The sequence below is a fragment of the Belonocnema kinseyi genome, chromosome 10 (genome assembly GCF_010883055.1).
Source record: "Belonocnema kinseyi isolate 2016_QV_RU_SX_M_011 chromosome 10, B_treatae_v1, whole genome shotgun sequence".
In the NCBI taxonomy this organism is placed as follows: domain Eukaryota; kingdom Metazoa; phylum Arthropoda; class Insecta; order Hymenoptera; family Cynipidae; genus Belonocnema; species Belonocnema kinseyi.
The window spans coordinates 53,826,877-53,849,769 of record NC_046666.1 but is presented as its reverse complement, the minus strand read 5'-3'; the positions used below and the strand labels follow the sequence as shown (position 1 = coordinate 53,849,769).

Sequence of the window (22,893 nt, the reverse complement as noted above, 5' to 3'; positions counted from 1 at the left end):
CCCCCCCCCCCCCACACACAAGCACAACAAAAGCCACACTCGGCGACCACTTTTATTATTATTATGATTATTATTTTAAATCGGGACACCAGGCCACCCATCTCAGTTCCTTTTTTCTACCGTCTCCACCTCACATGGACGGGTTCACCACTTGGCACCGGTTCATCAAGGGGGGCATTAAAAGTATGCAATTGCCCTCACCCACCAGCCAGCACAATATTCCGAAGGGTATGAGCCAACCTGGCCGTTACTTGGCCGAGAGAGAACGGACTAAGATCACCACCCAACCGACTAGTCAGGAATAGCCTGCGCCCGACAAACACGCGACCAGCGTTACATTCAAACATACCGTCACTCGCACCGACACCGCGCTGATAATCAAAACTGATATAAAATATTACAGAATAAATATTAAGTCAGATGACGAAACTAAAATAATTAAAACAATTATAATTAGGATTTAATTCTAAAATCACCAACCTTCATACATAACTAGTGTTTACGTAGGAGGACATACTAGAAGTAATTTTGCCAAAGATTTAGGCCTAATTTCTAATAAACTTAAACTCTACACCTCTAAAAATTGGTATATGATAGCAGGTGATTAAAATGCCCTTCACTTCGACTGGCACGATACTCAGAAAAATCCCAGGGGGTTATACTAAAGCAATTGGGTAAGAAGAATAAAGATTCACAGTTTACAATAAAATTGGTAGGACCGCCCGAATCAACGCGGAAACTCATACCTTGATACATGCCAGCATGATAACAGGATCAATGAGAACAATTTAACAAATCACAAGCTTAAAGTAATCCCTTTTAATGCCGATCATAAAGGAAACACTCACCGGTTAAACTTTCATAAAACTGAAAATCCTAAAAACCTGCACGCCGAGTTACAAGATTTTTCATTCCGTTTAAAATATTTATGTCCAAGCATTAAAAAATTGACAAAGAAGAAATAATACTGCATACATTTAACCTGAGAGAGGTTAAAGCCGAAATAAATAATTTATGTAACAAAAAAATTAATAATTATAACACCTCTTTTAACACCTAACGACAAGGAAAATAACTCCATTATAACTAACCATAAAGATAAACTTAACTTGCTAGAAGCACATTTTGCATCAGTCAATAAATAATTTTTTTCTGACTCCTCAGTACAATGACTTCATTGATCCCAACGTCCAACAGATGATCATTGGTTAGTTCTGCTGAAAAATTTAAAGTTTAGGTTTCGAAATTTTTTCCATTTTTGAAGGGGAAAGAAGGAAAACTTGTTGGATTTAGTAAGGACATTAAAATTGTTTCAAAATATGCTATTGTGACACTAAAAATACTTTTTTATTTTTAATATCGCTTAAACAGTAGAAGGAAATGTTAAAAAAAAATACTTACTTTTAATTTGTAGTGTAGTGGGTAAACTAAAAATTAAACATTTTCAAACTAATGTACACTCGGACGCCAAACGTACGAAGCTTAAAGTGACAAGCGTTCCACAGAAACGACCATCCCAACTCCACAGGAGCACGTATAATTTTCTCCCCTATACCCCCACCCTTACCGAGATTCACACACAAGTGCGCCTGTGTGCGTTCTCACGCGTTGCCCGTTGTGTCGTAGATGTGGGAGCCCCTTTCACGGTCGTGTGTTTGGAAATCACGATTCCCAAACCTCTCGCACGATCGGCGTCCGACTGCATTAATATGAAATATTATACAAAACTAATTGATAAAAAGATTTTTCCTATAAGCCAAGATGATAACTCTTTCAAGACAGAAAATTTGACCTGTCAGTTAAATTAATCTATAAATATGAATCCAATTAAAGGTATGTACAATTCTCCGATAATCCTTAGTGTCTCACATACGGTGTACCTATATGGAATATAGTGGGTAAAGTGTTTTTAATATTTTATTCCAGTGATTTTTTTCAGAAAAGGGAGATGCGGCGAATAGCGTTTCTTCGCGGCATCCCTTTGTGGCGTTTCTCATGACGCGTATCACATTACTTTTACAGTACCACAAACAAGGTCCATTACTGTAACATATTTCCAGCCTTTATTCAAGCTGGAATAAGCGGAAACGCTTTTAGGGAGTCTCTGAAGTATGTTCTTTGCATATAAAGCGAACTAAAGAGAAGTTTCAATCAGCCTTAATAAATTTGGAAAAATTAAGGATGGAACAGCAGATCGCAGGTAATTTGTTCACTGGCAGAGCTCCTAAAAGTGCGAATGGTAAAGCAGTAGGTCACGCCAATTGCCTTACCTCCAAAACTGGAGTGGTTACGAAATCAAACACGCCTCTGGCACCAAGAGTGCCAATCTCGTACAACGACATTCTGTTCCCAAACAGACAAAGAAATATGGACGCGGCGATAGAAGCCATATCAACATCGTAAATCGCAACAGCTGATATGAGTACCTCAGGCTCCAACCTGAAAGTATCAGGTAGGACAATTGTAGCGGCGGATTTTTTTGGAAAGCAGCAACATAAAAAGTGAGGACATCGAAGTGTCTCTCTTCGGCAACCCACTCTCATTTCAACTATTAGAAAATGAGTTGAACCTAATTCAAATTGATGATGTCAACCAGATTACACCACAGACAGAACAACGAACAAAAATGATCACCAGAGAAAATGAAACCGTAACAAAGAACGACTCAGCCCACACCAGAAAACCTGGACGAGGGGAAAATGACCAAGAAAGAAATCTTCTACGTCCCACGGTGTGTCGAGGGGCAAGTTTAAGTCTGAAGAACCGCCAATCTATAGATACAATATTGAAAAAACAGATAAGCGATATAGTTAGAGAAAAAATTAATGTTAGCAGCTTCGGCGTCACAAATTTGTCGTCGGTAAAAATAGCAGAACATGACTCAAACATCGAGACATTTAAAGACGCAATACAAATCCTAAAAGAAAAAATCTAGCTTTGTACACAAAAACTCCGAAGGAGGAAAAAGTTTACTCGTGGTTCTTAAACGGAATAGCGGGATACAACGAAAAATATATTCAATCCGAACTTGCGGAATTAGAGCTGGATGATGTCAAAGAAAAACTACAAATGTTAAAGGAAAAAGAGATATTAAACCAAACAAAGTCACGAATGACATTAACCAAGTGACTAAGTTTTCAAGTGTTCTCAACCTCCAGTCTCTAAAGGACAAAGGGACCCACCTATACCAAAAACGCTTGAAAGTCTTTTATGGTTGTTGACGACGTTTAAAACCGAAATAATGTAAATTATGACCACCAGCTGGATAGCATCAAAAATCAGATGACTGAAAACACGCATAGAATAAAATTCATCTTTAAGTATCTTCAAGACGAGGTACTATGATAACCTTCATTCTTAACTTAAGAGCGATGCAGACACAATTAAAATAAATATAAAAAAACAAAATTGAATAGCAGTAAACGTAAACTAGATTTTTTCAAACGTAAAAAGATATATTCATTTAGAGACAATTAATAAACAAAATCTGGATATTGCTTTAATAAGCGAGACTGAATCAAACTCTAGATACAAAATAAGTTTTTAAAATTACACCGCCCCTAGACAGGCGTTTGCGAGCACCTTTAAAGATGTGAAATGTTAGAGAGTTTTACCGACAGAAACTTGATCAACAACTGCCATTTGAGTACATTTGATCGGCGCTGGGCGTGGCGCCGACTTGCCGCCTTCTTTGCTACCTGGCGGCGGCGTGGCGGCATGACGGTCTAATTTACTATTTTTGTTGACATACAGATTGGAAAAAATTAAAATATTGTGGAAAATAAGACCAAGTCCACTCATAAGATATTTATTTAAATCCCTTTACTGTAGCTCTTAATCGGTCACCGGAATGTCCGCAACCAACCAAAGCCACCGGAGATTACGTCGGCACGCTGATACAGCGCCTAGCTAACGGCACTGAATTTGAATAGGCGGCGGCGCGGTTTTGCAGCAAGCTTTACTAGGGGAGTACATAGCCAGTTCCTCAAAGATAAACTTTACCAAGAGAAGCAACAGAGGTGCATTCAGACGGTTGTATATCTGGACGATGCGCCTGCAGCAAGGCTGGAGAAAGTAGCAACACTAAAGGTGGGATAGGTAAATTTCCGGAAGAAATTCTTTACTACGAAAAACCGCTGCTATCCCTGCCACGGATATGGCCACATAGTTCGTGAGTGCAACGGAGAAAACCGGAGCAAAATCTGCTGGCGACACAGTCAGGAGAGGCAGAACGCGTCAGTCTGCCAAAGCCGGGCATTACGGCGTCCACCCGCGAACATAACGAAGAAAACCTGAAGTGGAGCCGAAAACGAATCGACTCCACACCTAATACCGGCTACCGGATATGGGTGAGTAAGTTAGCACGAAGGACGCAGAAAATCCTCCTCAAAAAGCGTCGCTCGGCGCACTGTTCCATGACCCAAGTCGTTGAAGTCATGCGCAGGCGATTTCCGGAGACTTTGGTATGAAATTTTTAGAAAGAAAAATTTCGAAAAAAATAAGACTAGAAGCAATATTGATACTTTTCTTTCCCAACTTACGTTCAAACGGACTAAGATATCTTGTTGAAATAGGCTAGTTATAATGCGTGTATTTATCCAATTGGGACACAAAAAAAAATCGCTTAAGAATATTATACACAAATAATACAAAAACTAATGTTTACATTTGAAATGCAAATAAACATATTTGCTCTAACATATGTATTAGCTGTGTCAGAGCAGCACTATCTCAGCGAGTAGACAACTTCGAACTCCTAAGGGTCTTTGCATAAAACAGATTGCATGATTAGCGACAGCGAAAGATAGAAGCCAAACTTCTGCCTCAAGCCTAAATGCGTCTATCAATATTTCGTATTTTCATAAATAAACTTTTTTCTTCCCCCAACTTTATGTCTTGCCACAAACGCTCCTTCAATATTTATAATATTTTTCGAATTTTTTTGCGCGTTATTTAAACTTTTATTTTTAAATACGGATGAAAAAATATTAATCTCAGGACTGACCTGATCAGCTAAATGCATTAAAGATAAACTCAATTTTGGTGCTGCACGATTAGTTTTCTTCATCGGACCTAGCCGGATAAGCATACGGAATCTGCCCCTGCACGTATGGGTTCAAATAAGTGGCATAAGTTCATTGCCATGTAAGATTATAGAGTAGCATTGAAGCATAAACTGAAAATTGCATTTTTGCGGGAGTAACTGAGGAGGAAATAAAAATTAAAAAGTGTCTTTACTCGAAAATGGCTCAACCAAATTCGCTAAACAAGATATACGTCGTAGATACTCATGGCACTATTAAAAAAGTATATGATAAAAGTATGACAAAAGCTAGAATGTTCAGCTCTGAACAATTTTTATATTTATAAAAATATAATAAGAAAGGGAAAATCTCAGATTAGACTTTAGATGATTTTGGAAAATTTTAACGATTTAATCCGTCTACTTACACTTAGGTGTCTAATTATTATGATCTTTTATGGTATAATTTGGATAAGTAGACGCGTTTCGGCCTCAGATACCGAGAATCATCTTCGTGGGTTTTCCCTTGGGGTTTTCCACTTCGTGTCTTTTTAACTGCGCTCGAATGTGAAGGGCCGCTTCCACGCAGGGACCGATGTAGGTATCTGGAAGTCTCCAAAAGTAGTCGAATGTGGCTACGCGCCAAATTTTCATGGTCCAGAGACATTGGGTCAGTGTTATCGTAAGGAGATTTTCATTATTTCACCTCAAGAGAACCGTATAACAATGTAAAATATTGGTGTTAATAGTCCTACTTTCCAAGTCATGTAAATACAGTCCACGCTTCAAATAAACTTCTTATAACAATCTAAAAAAAATCATACACCGCACGCGTAAAACTGCTCTGTGTCAGTAAAGTTCTTCATATTGAACATGACATTGTAATTGATGTAATTCATATAATTCAATACATCATGAATAATATTTCCTTCATAAACGTCTGCTGTCAGCGTATACACATTACAGTTTCCAGAGTTTACCACGAGGAGGTGTCAGTACGATTTCAAACTCCTTTCTTTCGTGGTTCATAATAATTAGTGTGTTTTTAAAATTATATTGCAGATAACACACATTCAGATGCACGCAGTCAGAGACAGGAGGAGCAGCATAACGGGATAGAAACATTATGAACTATTTGACAGTTCAGAAGCATTGTGCAGAAAGCACCGTGAATCAGCCGTCCGCCAAAAACAGTAGAGAGAAGGGTCGGATACATGAGTGACAGCGCAACAAGTCCACGCAATTACGAGAGGTAGCACCAATCAATCCCCATCACGGCCGTCTTCTTCTCAACAAAGTGAAATGGTACGAGGTGCATGAACGAGAATCATTAAGAAGAAACGAATAAACAATTATAACGTGAACTTGCGCACCGAACATAGTTTTCTCATCGCGTGATGTTTTAGGCGGTTTATTATAATAAGTGCTATATAAGTGCTACGTAAATTCAAGTTTTAAATTTTTTGTTTTGTTGTGTTGGTACACTCGTTACGAACATATTTTCACAGTTTTTACTATATAGCTCGTGTTGTTTTTCTGAAAGAGGCGACTGCCGTAAGTGGGTCGTTTGTAAATATCTGACAGGCGAAAGACCAATTTTTTGTGCTTTAGGTGTTTTTTATCAATTATGAAAGAAAAATTAAACTAATTTTAATTATATGTTTTCTCACTTTTGGTTCTGCGGTTCCCAGACTTGCCGTGACTGCGAAATCGTTGACCAACTTCTTTTTTATTTTCAAACATAGTTTCCCAGTGAAAATATACTTATTTTTTTTATGATACGATGTTTACTTATTTTTAATGTATTTATATATTATCTTGAATAAGCAAGAAAACGTAATAAGAGAAATAACTTTTTCCGAACGAGGTTTTGAATTACGTTACCGTGTTTGCACGTAATAACGATTCGGCGACTTCCGGAGTCTTTAATGCTAAAAACGCAGTAAAACGTCGGTGGACGCCAGGTTATCCGTTAAGAAATTTGTTAAATTTCACAAAATTGTATACAATTTTCTGGAGCAAGCGGATCATTTATAGAGGTAAGTGAATTATTTTGTTAATAAGAAAGCCTTCAACGTTAATGTTGAATCACTTTTCTCAAACGGTTTCATAGGTTAGGATGTCACGTGAAACCCCTGAAATATATTTTATCTCTTGTGTAAAATCCTATGCAAACTAAGTTACGCTTAAGGTAAATTTGTTATACAATTTAACTTTAATTTCTTATAATGCAATTTCTTACAGAAACTTGAGAATCATAACCTATATTTTAGTACTTACATTGAATCAGTGTTTGTAGTTAATATATTTATTATTATGAATGCAGTTCTTAAATTGAAATTCCAACATCTTTTTATAGGTGGAAATAAGTGCTGACAAAGATTCGTATCTCTACCAGTTGGTAGAATATGTTCGCTGTGGTAAAAAGGCTCCAGTAAAATTCGATCGAGGAGCCCAGTGAAAAACCGGTCGGATTCCAACCGGGTTACCCTAATTGTATTCGTCATCCGATCGGGTAACCCAGCCGGGTGCCGACTGGGTACACCCGGCCGGGATCCGACCAGCGCCGCGTGACGAAACCAACAAGAATCTGAGCGGGCAGTCTGACCAGATTCCGGATACTAGCAGGGCAACCCTCCCGGAATCCGGCCCGAACCTGGTCATAATTTCTACGCGGGTTGCAGGAAGGAAAGTCGCATTTATCGTGCACGTTGGACCAAAACTAATTTATGCCACTAATTTGAAAGTAACACGTGAGGGGAAGATTTCGTGTACTTATCCGGTTAGGTATTTTGGCTGATTTCCGAAAGTCGAAGATTTTATTGATAATTTTTTTCTGACTATTTGATAGAAAGGCTTTTGATACCCTAAAATCTGGTAATAGATATTTTTTCGATTTTATTCTAAAATCAAATGTATATTTTTTGGAATCTTTTTTTCTTATTCATAGTGCTAAAAAGAATGAAAATAAGTTTTCTTAAAACTAGAAGTCTGAAAGTGCAAACCGACTCACTAAAGATGTCCACATAATACGCATGTATTATACAAAATTAATTAATAAAAAAATTGGCCCATGGGGGGATCGAACCCGCGGCCTTCGCGTTATTAGCACGACGCTCTAACCAACTGAGCTAATGGGCCGACTTGGTAACTCTTCCACTAAGGGAAATAAGACCAGTACATTAACTTAGTTTATAAATATATGAGTCCGTTTAGAGAGTATGCGCAATTTAACTGTCGAACGAAAGAACGTTTTTCACATGTATTGCATAGAAAACGAACACGGCAACAGTTTTTGAGTATCCTCTTGAAGTGCCTAGTCTATTTTAGGCTGTTAAAGAAATAATTACGTATCTGAAGTATATATAATAAATATAAATATAAATCTCGAAAATGGATTTGATGTTCTCACTGTTTGAAACAGTATGCGCAATCCGGTATGGTCTAGTGGCTAGGATATCTGGCTTTCACCCAGAAGGCTCGGGTTCGATTCCCGGTACCGGAATTTTTTTGGAAAATTAATTCCTATAATATAAGAGTAGATTAGTTCTTTGAATAATATTAATTTTTTTAGTAATTATAGAGACTGACAGAAAGGTAAGTTAAAAGTATATAAAAGTATTCTGACTTCTCGGCGCGATTAATTTTGAGACTCCAAATTCAGACAGCATCTTCGTTTATTTCTTCTGGAAAATTTAACGTGTAGGTTTTAAAAGCTCTCATTCTTGCAGACCATAAAAGGAAAACTTGTTCGATTTTGGAAGAAGATTGAAATTGTTTGATAGATTCCTATTATTGGACGACAAATACTTTTTTATTTCCGATATCGCTGAAACAGGTGTAGGGAAAATTTTTGTAAACATTTATTTTTTATTTTTAGTACACTCGGTAAATTGAAAAAAAATTCTTCAAAATAATAAATGTTTTACTGTTAAATATTATATAAGATTATTTAATAAAAAATTATCAATATGGGAAATAAACCGTCGGCCTTCGCGTTATTATCACGGCGCTCTAACCTAATGAGCTAATGGGCCGACATGATAACTCTTCAATGGCGGTAAATTGGACCTGTAGATTTGTAAATATGATTTCGATTAGAAAGTATGCATAATTTAACTGTCAAGTGAAAGGACGTTTTTCGCTCATAATTTATAAGCAACGAACATAGCATCCATGATAATTACATATCTGAAAAAATGAATTTGACGTTCCTACTGCTCGAAACAGTATCTACAATCCGGCATGGCTAGTGGCTAGGATATCTGGCTTTCACCCAGAAGGCTCGGGTTCGATTCCCAGTACCGGCATTTTTTTGTAATTTTGATTTTTATAACTTGAAAGTAAATAACTTATTTCCATAATATTCATTTTTTTATCAATTGTAGAAACTGAGAAAAAGCAAAGAAAAAATGTTTACCGCTAAAAGACACCAAAGATAGACTCAAGCGTAAAGTTGCAGAAGTAGTTTTATCCAAATTTGATTGTCTTGCGAAATTCGAACAACTTATTGCTAATTTGTTTCTGATTCCTTGGCAGAGTAGCTTTTGAGATCCCAAAGTCGAATAAAAAATCTTCGTTTAGTCCTATTGGAAATTTTAACGTATAGCTTCCAAACATTCTTGCAGGCCAAAAAAGGAAGTTTTAGAAAATAGTTTTGAAAAGCATTTATTTTTAATTTTAGTGCAGTAAGTAAATTTTAAATTCTTTAAACTATTTCAATAATTCATTGTTAAATATTATACAAAATTAATAAATAAAAAAATTGGCCCATGGGGGGATCGAACCCGCGGCCTTCGCGTTATTAGCACGACGCTCTAACCAACTGAGCTAATGGGCCGACATGATAACTCTTTTATGGCGGGAAATTTGACTAGTCTCTTAACTTACTTGTAAATATGATTCAGATTAGCAATGATGCACTATTTAACTGAGGATTTAAAGATCGTTTTTCACACGTACTTTATAAGGAACGAACACTACAAGAGCATCCCAGTATCCTCTTCAAGTTTCTAGTATATTTTTGGCTTCAAAATAGTATCCTCAATCCGGTATGGTCCGCCAAGAAATACCAAATTAGACTCAATCATTGAGTTGCGCGAGTAGTTTTATCCAAATTACATTCCCTTTTAAAATTAGACAACTTTATTGATAATTTGCTTCTGACTTCTTGGCAAAATGGCTTCTGAGATCCCAAATTCAAATAGAGGATCTTTTTCTGGTTCTATTGAAAAATTTGGCGTATAGCTTTCGGAACTGTCAATTCTTGAAAGCCAAAAAATGAAAACTTGTTCAATATTTGTAAGAAGATTAAAATTGTTTGAAGAAATTCTATTCTTGTCCTATAAATACTTTTTTGCTCTCAAAATTCCTAAAACATTTGCAGAGAATATTTTTTTAACATTTATTTTTTATTTTTAGCGCAGCAGGTAAATTAAAAATTGAAATTCGATACACCAATAGATGTCTTTTTGTTAAATACCATACAAAACTCATTAATAAAAAAATTGGCCCGTGAGAGGACCGAACCCGCGGCCTTTGCGTTATTAGCACGTCGCTCTAACCAACTGAGTTAATAGGCCGACATGATGACTTTTCCGTGGCGGGAAATTTGACCAGTTTATTCAATTAATCTAGTCTGTTTTTTTTGTTTGAAAAATTAATATGTATCCGAAAAATATACCACAAATATATGTGTGAAAAAATGGACGAAATGATTTTCCTATTCAAAACAATTTCCACCATCCGGTATGGTCTAGTGGCTAGGATATCTGGCTTTCACCCAGAAGGCTCGGGTTCGATTCCCGGTACCGGAATTTTTTTGGAAAATTGATTCATATGACATTAAAGATCCTCAGAAAGCCACTTTTGCAATGAAGAAAATTTTCGACTTATATTTTTTGGCGTATCTTGACATAATTCGCTTTCTAGAGTGCAAAAATAAGAGGAGTTTGTAGTACTAAGTCCTAATCAAATTTTTTTTTTCGACTTTATATTTTTCTTAAAAATCGTTTTAGATGTGCATTCTTTTGCAATTTTCCTTGTATAGTGGGATAACATTTTGTATGTAGATTTTAATGAAATACCTTTTTTAAAAAACGGTTGAGGTTACTAAATTTTCACGAACAAAGGGTGGCATTTACTTGATATAATTCGAGATAATGTTTGTCGATAGTTATATTAAAAAAATGTCATATTTAGGAATAATTTTTCTTTTCGTTTATAAATAATTTTTTTTATATTTTTGAAATAGCAAAATAATACTCATTTTGAAAAGATGAGTCGATTCATGTATTTTACGTTTAAAAAATGAAAAATAAATAATAAACAGAAATAATAAACAAAAATGAATAATAAAAAAGCGCAGGCGAAATCGCTTTTTGTCTATCTGCTGATTTCGTTTACAAAAAAAATCTCCCTTTCTATAATAATTACAAAATAAATATAAAATAATCTTCTTTGATGAAGGTTCTTAAAAAAAGTAATATCTATCCGAAATCCATAAAATCATAGGAGTGAGGGCATTAAATCGATTTTATAGCTCAATTACTGAATGTCAATTCAACAATAGAGATATAAAACGGATTTGATGCTCTTACTGTTCGAAGCATTTTTCTCTATTCGGTATATTCATTATTATATTGGCATTTATTTTTCAAGTATTTCAGAACATTACATGAACTGTCCATTCGTTACAGACTTATCTGTAAGACTACTCTTTTCCACTCTGTTTCAATATTTAATTTAAAGCACTAAATTATTTTTCTATTTATTTTAAATACAAAAAAAGTATTGGCCCATGAGGGGGTCGAACCCGCGACCTTCGCGTTATTAGCACGACGCTCTAACCAACTGAGCTAATGGGCCGACATATTTACAAAAACAGCATAAATATCTCGGTTGAGCTTTCGACTGCATTTATTTGCTCCAGCAGTATTTTAATAACAAGCTATAGCAGAACATATATTTAACAACTATTTTGCATTGTGTACTTATTCGACGCCTATTTCTGACAAAATCGCTGATAGATTAGCCTATCGACATAATAAAAAAAATATTAATATTATTCTTTCTAATTTCAAATTATTAAAAAAAACTGGCCCATGAGGGGATCGAACCCGCGACCTTCGCGTTATTAGCACGACGCTCTAACCAACTGAGCTAATGGGCCGATATGTTAAATAATGCAGCTCAAGATATCTGCTAATTCTTCACATGCGTTAACTCGCAACAGCATTATTCTTAGAACTCAAGTTATAGTAGAAAGTAACCTCAGTAACTATCCCATCTATTCGCTTATTAGATATTCACTTCGCACAAAATCGCTGATCATAGTATCACTTCTTAAGAAAGTGTGATGCCTATTGAATGTGTAAATAAAACTTTTTTTTAATTCATAAAGTTACAAAAATTAGCAAAAAATATCCAATTTCCGGTTAAACAATTTTATTGATAATAATACCAGTACTCGATGACCGGCAACAGAAATTTCATAAGAATTTAGATAACTTAAGAAAAGAAGAACATTTAGGAACAGGAAATCATATAATATTCAAAATCGATTTACAGACACCACGCTATCTTTAGAAAGTGCAACTTAATGTAGTAAGAAAGGAATTTAATTGTAAAAGAACATACAAATTCTATATAAGTGAAAGAAAAGAGATTAATTATTAAATAGGATTTGGCTTAAAGGTGGTAATTATAGTAATCAAAAGTTACTTTGAAATATTGAACTTGAATTATTTTTATTTTTAATTTTTATATCTTTTTTTATATTGTCTTCTTGAATCTGAGGTTTTGTTTATTTATTTTTTACATTTATTTTATGTATAATATAATTTTTTATGAAAATAAAAAGAAAGAAGTAAAGAAGGTAAAATTATTTCATAAGAAAATGAGGAAGTTAAAGTATATCCGATTAAGATCATACCTGTATGTATCTTCCGTTGACATCTCAAGAAGAAGATTTCAAAACTCCTGCCTGACTGTAAGTGGGTTTGTTCCACTTACGACGAATGTGCCACGCCACGCGACACACGCGTCAGAAAATTCCCACGCAAAAAAGTAGAGATACAATAGAATTCCTTTCAATATTCTTATTGAATTTTTTTCGATATTGGAATATTCGAAACATCACAAACATTTTTTTTTTCATGAAATTAAAATAATTAAAAGATTCTTTGGTTGAGGCTGAAAAAATTTCAGATTCGAAATATTACACTTCTTACAAAAAAGTGTGCATTCAACTCAATGGAAAAAATGCTTTTTGATTCAATAAAAAAATTCTGAACTAAGCAAAAAAATTTGTTTGAACTTATAATTTTTGATTATTGTTCACCAGAAATAACTGTCTATATACCAAATTTGTCATAAATTTTGAACCCATAAGAAAGTTTTTTTGAAATTTCAAGTTTTCAACAAAATTGATGATTCAGGTCAGCCCTGAAGAAGTGAACTGCCGTGTTCACGAAACTTCCTATCAAAATGAATCATCGTGAAAGCATTAAATCTATTATAAAATTGATGAACATTTAAACAAATTGTGAAAATTCCAACCGAGAAGATTATTTTCTATCAAAGAAGGCAAATTTGCACAAAAAAATGCACACATGAATTTTCAACAAAGTTTCTGGATTTTAATATGAAAATTATATGTACCTGAATTTCAGAACATCCAAATTAACGAAAAATTTTCTCTCATAAACATTTTATCAACAAATATCGTTATAACTACAATTAAAATAACGCATTGGAAGATTATTTTGTAATCTGTTTTTTGCAATATAAATTCAATAAATATTTTAGCGCTATTTATAGTTTACAAAGCCATCAATACAAATTTCGTTCATTTATACGTTTACAACTTCAGGTACTTGAACCAAATACTTGAATTTTCTGATAAAGAACAGGATGTTTCACAAAAAATGTTATTTGTTCGTAAAAAAAAATATATACTTTTGAACAAAATTGTTGAATTTTTAACTAAAGATTTGAACTTTAAACTAAAAGGATGAATTTGCAACTGCATAGTTAAAGTTTGAATTAGCTCGAGGCAAAATCCTAATACTTGGTAAGTCCTCCCTTTATGATCTGTCACGAAAAATAGAGTTCTACGCGAGGTTGGAGAGAGCTTTTCACTCCTCGTTTTTCCTCGAAAACGTTCGAAAATAGCGAATTCGGAAATAAGTAGGCTTCTGCGAGTCAATTAATTGGATAACCTAAATAACTTCGAATTAACTGAATTAAAAAGTGGATTACTTCGTCTTACTATCGGCGAGAAAATGGTGGGCATCTTCCTTTGAAGCTTAGCAACTCAGCTAAAAAAAATGCTAGCGCAATAAAAAAATAGTTATATGAAAGCTAAAATTGTTCTAATTAGCTTCAAGATATTTATGTAAAAAAATTAATGTAGTTGAGAAATTCAAGAGATAATAACAATTGTTGATTAAAAGTGCAAAAATGTACAACTATATTATCTTCAGTTCTAGTAAAGATATTGAAGCGATTCAAACTTCAAACAGTAATCTGCATCTGGTACGTCCTCTGCCGCAAAACAAGAGGGTCTGGGCTGCTTTCTGGCACTTGTTTTTAAACGCACAAAAATGTCTACAAATATCGCGATTTTCACTAAAAATAAGACTATCACATCCTTCCTGGCGAATGAAAATAATTACAGAGTGTATCCGTTAGAGTTTGCAGTATGAATCGCGTTAATATCTTTATTAGAACTGAAGATAATGCAGTTCTACATTTTTGTACTTTTAAGCAACAATTTTTATCATTTCTTAAATTTCTCAACTGCAATTTGTTCACAACAGGTCCCGTGTGGAAATAACCTAATTTATTCCTATTACAAGTCGGGCACTAATCGGGGGCTAGTCGGGTTATCAATTTTGACAAAGTACCCAGTCGGGGACTAGTCGTGGGCTAGTTGGGCTTTTTGTTGTTAAAATTTCAGTCGGGGCCTGGTCGGTGGTTGGTCAATGGCTGGTCGGGCTCTTTTCTTCACTAATTTCCATGCGGGTAATCTTCAGGCTCTGGTCGGGAGCTAGTGGGGCTCTAGTCGGGTTATTCTTACGTTTTAGTTTCCGGCGAGGTCTTATCCAATGAGGTCATATCTAAAAAATCGTAATGATTTTTTTATTCTAAAACACTAAGGATATATTTAACAATAATTTTACATCGTTTTTTTTTTTTTTTGGAGAAATGATTTATTAATGTTAAAGTCATCTCAAATATTCTTACTAAATTATTATTGACTTAATAAAATTGTAAGAAAATCAACTTTTTATAAAAGCAACGATCAAAATCTACAAAAAAACGTAATATTATTTTTTTGTAGTATTTTTTAGAAAATTGCGAATTTCTAGGAACATTTATACCTTTGTATTGAACTTTAAGAAAATCCATATTGGAAAAGATACATATAGATGTAGGTGAAAAGTATGCCGAAAGTCATAAGGCTCCACATTTGTACAGGTCGTTATTTTTAAATTGATCTGAAAGGTTTGCCATATGTAAATAAAGTATAATCCTTCAGGTAGTTGAAATTGGAAAGAGAAAAAGTTTTTGATTAATCAGTGAAGAGCAGTATACCAGTAGTAAATTATTAAGCACGGAACAATTCAGATTTCGCTACCACCTTCATTTTAGTCATGCGGTTCTGGACTGGTAGCTTTAAAGAAAATCCGCAAGGGCGCGACATGCCGCCTCTCGCGCAACTGAAATGACGCGTCGAGTGTTTAAGACAGCAGTCCACACGTATCAAAACATAATTACCTGGAGCAGAGACTACCGTGACTAACATGGCGGTTCCTTCAGAGCGAAGCTCTTCCATTGCTGCGTTCCAGCTGAAGTTTAAAAAAAATTATTATTCTACAAATTGTGGGGAATTTTAGTTAAACAAATTTATGCATTATTAAGCGTAGGATATGTTCCCCATTAAATCTTTGCTAAATTTGATCACTTTTAAATATTTCAAAAAAGTTTATGGAGGTTTCCGCAAATAATAAATCTTTTGACAATCTTTTAGGAAATGCTTCACAGATTTTGGGGAGATTGTTTAATATTCAAACACAGATGTATTATTTTATGACCCCTACTAGTAACCGATCAGGGCTGACTAGCCACCGACTAATCTACCGTGACGCTACTGGTCGGGGGCTAGTCAGATTACCCGACTAGCCCTCGAGTTTAAGTGGGGTCGAAAGAAAGGAAACCAGACTAGTTCCCCATTTGAATTTCTACACGGGTTTTCCTCATACGCATGCATTTTTTCAAAATTTTCCCACTGCCCTTGTATAAGAAATAATGCTCTAAACTTGACTGTTCATAAATGTGTCCGAAAATTCTTACTTTTTTTTTTACATTTTTAGGTCTGCAAAGCACAACAATTTTTAAAAATAAACATCTTCAAGTTCATTGACGTAGAACACTTTTAGCTTTAATATGACCATTCTTTTATTGCACTGGCATTTTTTTGCAGAGTTAAGCTTCAAAGGCAGATCCCTACAATCTTTTCGCCGTTATAATCCAGTCGCTACTATCACTTCTATATATACTAATAGGTCCCCGAGATTACTCTTTTTGAAAAGGTCAAAAAAAGGTCCCTGATTACGAATATCTTGGGAAGGGTTTCAAAATATGGGCCAATTTTAGTTTAAACAATTTTTCGAAACAATCTCATTATTTATGGACCAAAAAAAATTATAAAATCATTTTTAACATGGCTGAGTAAAAATAAAACTTTTTTTTTGTTTTGCACTTTTTTCGTACGACAAACCGTTTGTAATGCACAGCGTTATAAACAAATGATTTTATAACAAAATTGCCATATTTGCACAGTGTTACCTCAGAATCTATAATTCAGACAAATTTTAAACTTTTATACTGTCTATATCAAGGATAGATCTCTTAAGAGGAAAAAGAAATCGTCCGATCGAATAAAAACTTCTCACCTTGAATTGATGTTAAAAAGTTGTTATTTTCAACAGGAAACCGTTTGGTATCTTCATTTATTAATAAACAATCATCCAGATCAACTAGTGTCATAATGTTACTTCAAATTGTTGCAAAAGCTTTATCTAGCGTTGTTGATATAATTTATTGTTTATAAATTCTTTTTCTAAATTATGTATAACAATTGATATAAATAATGACCCCAGAATTGACTTATAATTTTTTATTAATCCTTAACACATGATTAAACTTTTCACTCTCTTGATATTTTCTCGTACGAAGAGTCATAATTTATTTATGGCCTTATAAACAATGTATTTTTTATAAATAAACCCTCCCCTAAAAGACACAATTTTCAAGTTATGAGCGATCACCTTTTTATATCCTCAATTTTACCATAAAGAATGTCTTGGGTAGTACTTTCGATATCTGACACTTATTGTTTATAGCTATTGTTATTAACTGAAAATCTCAATTAAGAAAATCGAGCTTTTCCTAATTTTTGTATTAATCTATGGCACAAAATAAAACTTTCAACTCTCTTGTTATTTTTTTGGTACGACCAGTAGTTGTTTAGTTATGGCCTTATAAGCAATGTCTTTTTTATAAACATACCCTCCCCTAAAAGCCACAAATTTTTAATTATAAGCAGTTACCCTTTTTTATATCCTTAACTTTACCATGAAGAATGTAATTATCTTGGATAGGATTTTCGATATATGACCCTTATTGTTTATAACTATTGTCATTAACAAAAAAGTTCAATTAGGAAAATAATTTTTTTCTTAATTTTTTATTAATTCAGGGCACATAATAAAATTGTTCACTGTCCCAAAATAATTACATTTCTTATGGTAAAATTAAGGATATAAAAAAGGTAATCGCTAATGACTTAAAAATTGTGGCTTTTAGGGGAGGGTGTGTTTATAAAAAATACATTGTTTCTAAGGCCATAAATAAATAATGGCTGGTCGTAAGAAAAGATGTCACGAGAGCAAAAAGTTTTAGTTTGTGCCATAGATTAATAAAGAAATTAAGACAGTTTACAAGTTGTAAATTTGTCTGAATGATAGATTCTGAGGTAACACCGCGCAAATATGGCAATTTTGTTCAAAAACCACTTGTTTATAACGCTGTCCATTCCAAACGGTTCGTCGTACAAAAAAAGTGCAAGATGAAATTGTTAAAAAAATTGTTTAAACTAAAACTGACCCATATTTCGAAAACCTACCCAAGATATTCGTAATCAGAGTACTTTTTTTGACCTTTTAAAAAAGAGTAATCTCGGGGACCTATTAGTGCATACAGAAGTATTAGTGGCCACCCAGAAAAAACTGAAGCTTCCATTGGGACCCATTTTTGGTTCCAAAGGGGCTGCAACAAAAATGAACCCCACTTGCTGCAAAAGAACGCAAAACGATGAATGAGCTCTAAATGATACTACACATGTAGTTCTAAAGCATCTCAATTGTAATTGAGCTCATTTCTAAAGAACGTATTTTTCGCTTTGCCCACTTGGATATTATGTTTAATTAATAACACACTATTTACCTTAAAGCACACACGTAATCGAACTATGATAGACATAACTTAATAAAGATAATTAAATTAAGAAATCAGACCGCAATTAAAATAAATATAATGACTTGATGAATATCATTTTTTTTAGTTTTTCCTTTAGTGAACCCCCAGTTTTTTCTGCGTACCGAATTAATAGTAGAAGTGGATTATTCAGGATTACAAAAGGATTACTCTCAATTACAAGAATATTACTTCAGATACTAGTTTATCTTTTGGACAACTCCTGATTACCAGTTCAAAAAAGTTCATCAATCTTTGATATTTTATCAGTTTTCTCGTAGGAGCTGTAACCTTTCGAAAACAATCCATCAATCCTTTCTTACAGTAGAGCTCTTGGCCACAGAAAATATCACGAAGTATAACGCTCAGTTCGTCGTAAACCATTAAGTTGTTGCAGGTGTTGACTACGACCTTATAAGGATTCGATAAACTTTATCCCCATTGGTCTTCTGCTTTATGGCTACTTACTTTTGATATACGCCGTAATTTTTTATAGCTTTCATCTACTGGACTAGACCTACTGCCACTAGTTTCATGTTATCTTCATTTATCTTCCGAGTATATAAAACAGGTAAGACAACCTAACAAACTGTTGCTTACATTAAAATTCTTGTGTTACCGCCATTTTTGCATGTTTTTAGACTCGCCACTTTTTTTACCATAATAAGGCAAGCCGACCATTATTAAGACAACGTAAAAATTATGTCTAATACTGAGATAATAATCAATATCGTTGAGTATCTTCTATATTCGAATATAAATCAAAGTTTTCTAGTATTTTTGAGGTCCTTTTGAATTTATCGCTACTTTTTACTTTTGTTCAAAGAATTTATACATTTAGTAGAAAATAATAGAAAATACTTCTCAAAATGTGTGAATGAATCTAAGCTTTCCGCATAATTGTATAGCCTTGTGCTAATGAAATTTCCTACACTAATAGAAAAAGTAATGTTTTTCGAGATTTTTAATTCGTTTAAAAAAAAATTCATAACTTTTTAGCGACTTTATTCAACAAGCTATGAATATTTTGATGTCCCGCAATTTGGACAAATTTTTAAAGAAGTTGCCTAAACCGGTACGAGCTCTTGCTGTGTCAGTTTCGGACACTTCAACGTTAGTTGCACCATTGCTGTCCTATTGATTATTTATTCTAAAAAATTTGTTTAAAGTACGTTATTGAAACCCCCAATTCTAACTTCAAACTTTGCCAAACGCTTAGATATAGGTAAGTAATTTAATAGTAACTCAGAAATTACATTTTTAATAAAAATTAGTAACTATGCATTAAAATTTAATATTATAGACTAATATTAAATATTATAAATATTATCGATTTACTTGAAAATTCAACTGTTTGATTGTAAATTAACTTTTTTCTCGAAAATGCATATTTTCAAGTAAAAAATAGAACTATTTTGAAGAAAACTCGTCTTCTTCACATGAAAATGTATTCTTTTGGGTTGCAAAAACTGCTATTATATTTTTCATTCCGAATTTATCTTAATTAAAATTAACACATATATTGGAAAAAGTGTTCAAACAATTTAAATTATTATTTGCTTACAAATTTTATTATTTGGTTGAAAATTTAATAATTTTCTTTCAAAAATAATTTTTTTAATAGTTTTTTTTAAAAGTCATCCTGTTCGGTACAAAATTCAACTGTTATGTAGACAATTCGTCCTTTGGCTTCGAAAATTTATCTTTTCAATTTTAATTTTCATCTCTTTTGAGAAAAAATGCAACTGGTTAGTTGAAAACTAATCTGTTTAGGTTGAGGCTTCAACAGTTTTATTGAAATTTTTATTAATTTAAATTTGTTTAAAATTTTTTTAAATTAAATTTGTTTTTTATTAATTAATTAAACTGCTTTCAATTATTAATAAATATCCTTTTTGGTTGTTATATCAACTTTTATTTTTTGATCCGAACTCACCTTTTTTCGTTTCCCTAATAATTCCATTTTCTAACAAATTATCGAATTTTATAATAATTAAAAAAATTTTCTACCAAAAAAGATAAATCCTTATCAAAAAATATAATATTTAATATTTCAAGCGAAAAATGTTTGAATTATAAATTAGTTGAATTCATAAACAAAAACGAATTTGCACTCAAACAGTTCGAATTATAACCAAAAAAGTTCAAATTTCTATCAAAATAGATAGATTTGACAGCCACACAAAGAAAAAAGTTCTGACCTGGAAGTCTGACTATGTTTACTATACGTTTTTGGGGTCGCTGAATCCGAAACCGGGGTCCATTTGACCCCATCTGATCAGGATTTTGACATAACCTCAAAAAACCAATATGGCTAATTACGAATCTGATATTATTTTTTCAAAATTCAAAATGGCAGATCCAATATGGCGGACAACCAACGTCTATGCTCCTATACCTGTAGCTCACACGACTGTAATGAATGAAAATTATGAAAACATGATAATATTGTTGAATAAAATCGGCTACGAGCAACAGAGATGGCAAATCTGTGGAGATTTAAAAATTATAACCATATTACTCGGGCAACAGTCTGGTTTCACAAAGTACCGCTGCTACTTATGTTTATGGGATAGTAGACACAAAGAGCATCATTACAAGGTAAGAAATTAGTTAACTCGAAAGTCTCTCAAACCTGAGTCGCGTAATGTTATCCATGAATCATTTGTAAATCCATCAAAGGTTCTAATTCCTCCTCTTCATTTAAAGCTAGGTTTTATAAAACAGTATGTCAAAGCTCTTGATAAAAATGGTAAATGTTTCAAGTATTTGCAAAAGGTATTCCCTAAACTTTCTGATGCCCAAATTCGGATCTCAAAGTCGGAAACTGTTCAGGGATGATGAGTTTATCAAGATGATGAATTATAAGGAGAAAGCAGCCTGGCTTATTTTTCGAACAATTGCCGAAAACTTCCTAGGAAACAGAAAAAGCCCACAATACAAAGAACTAGTTGATAAGATGATCACGGACTATAAAAAAACTAGGATGCTTGATGAACTTGAAGCTCCATTTTCTGCACTCTCATCTTGATAAATTTCCGGAAAACCTGGGACACTTTAGTGAAGAACAAGGTGAACGTTTTCACCAAGATATTAAAGTTGTTGAAACTCGTTACCAGGGATGCTGGGATGTTAATATGCTCGCGGACTTTTGCTGAATGCTAAAAAGAGAAAGACTGGACAAAACAGGAAACGAAAAAGATATCTTTTACATAGATCGTTTGAAGAGAAAAGAACTCGATACAGCTCAAAAAAAAAGAGAATTAAAGCAATATGCCTTTTCTCAAAAGTTTTACCAATCAGCCCTTTTAAGAGCTACATGATGTACAAAATCCGATCATGCAACCTCCTCGCGGTGTAAATCAGGTAAGGCCAATGCCGACGGTCCATTATGTAATAAAATGAACGTGAAAATATAAAAAATATAGACTTCTTGAGGTTATGTCAAAATCCTGAAGTAATGGGGTTAAATGGGCCACGAATTCATAATTGGAAATTGGAATTAGAACACTTTAAATTCATAACCAGCGACCCCGAAAACCCCCGAGTAACGAGTTTCAAGCGTATCTGATGAATTTTTTCAAAAAGTGTCCGCCATATTGGATCTGCCATTTTGAGCTTTGAAAAAATAATATCAGATTCGTAATTAGCGACCCTGAAAACCATCGAGTAACTAGTTTCAAGCGAATCCGATGAGTTTTTCCAAAAAGTGTTCGCCATATTGTTTTTTTGAGGTTATGTCAAAATCCTGATCTGATGGGGTCACATGGACCCCGGATTCGGATTCAGCGACCCCAAAATCTTATACTAAAGAAAGTCAGACCTCCAGGTCAGAAAGTTTTTTTGTGGCTGTGTTTTTATCAAAATAAAATTTTTTATTACAAAAGAGAACAAATATTCCAACCAAATTGTTGAATTTTCTACCATAATTATATAATTTTTAAGCCCAAATATATGAGTTTTTAACAAAAAACTTAATTTTCAATCAAATCCAGTAATTTCCAAACAAATTATTTAATTCTTGAGCTAAAAACAAGAATTTCTAAAAAACAATTATATTTCTAACTCTGAAATATGAATTCTTAACAAAAAAGTTAATTTACAACCAAACAGTGGAATTTTCAAGTCGAACGATGAATTTTGTACAAAGTAGTACAACTTTTAGACGAGTAGTAGAATTTTTAAGCAAAAAGGTGAATCTTTATCAAGAAATACAACATTTGATATTTTAAACAAAACAGATTTTAATTACAAATTGAAAGCAGTTGAATTAATTTTAAAAAAAAATTCAATAAAACTTTTGAAGTCTCAACCTAATCAGATTGGTT

At 33.5% G+C, this 22,893-nt stretch overlaps 6 non-coding genes across 6 annotated transcripts; 2 read left to right on the top strand and 4 right to left on the bottom strand.

Annotated features, from left to right (window-relative positions):
- Window positions 1-8,090: 8,090 nt before the first annotated feature.
- Window positions 8,091-8,164, bottom strand: Trnai-aau. Its single transcript has one exon. It is a non-coding gene; the product is annotated as a tRNA-Ile (tRNA).
- A 292-nt stretch (window positions 8,165-8,456) lies between these two features.
- On the top strand, window positions 8,457-8,528 carry Trnae-uuc. Its single transcript has one exon. It is a non-coding gene; the product is annotated as a tRNA-Glu (tRNA).
- Window positions 8,529-9,789: 1,261 nt separating this feature from the next.
- Trnai-aau lies at window positions 9,790-9,863 on the bottom strand. Its single transcript has one exon. It is a non-coding gene; the product is annotated as a tRNA-Ile (tRNA).
- Window positions 9,864-10,767: 904 nt separating this feature from the next.
- Trnae-uuc lies at window positions 10,768-10,839 on the top strand. Its single transcript has one exon. It is a non-coding gene; the product is annotated as a tRNA-Glu (tRNA).
- Window positions 10,840-11,816: 977 nt separating this feature from the next.
- On the bottom strand, window positions 11,817-11,890 carry Trnai-aau. Its single transcript has one exon. It is a non-coding gene; the product is annotated as a tRNA-Ile (tRNA).
- Window positions 11,891-12,120: 230 nt separating this feature from the next.
- On the bottom strand, window positions 12,121-12,194 carry Trnai-aau. Its single transcript has one exon. It is a non-coding gene; the product is annotated as a tRNA-Ile (tRNA).
- Between the last annotated feature and the right edge of the window lie 10,699 nt (window positions 12,195-22,893).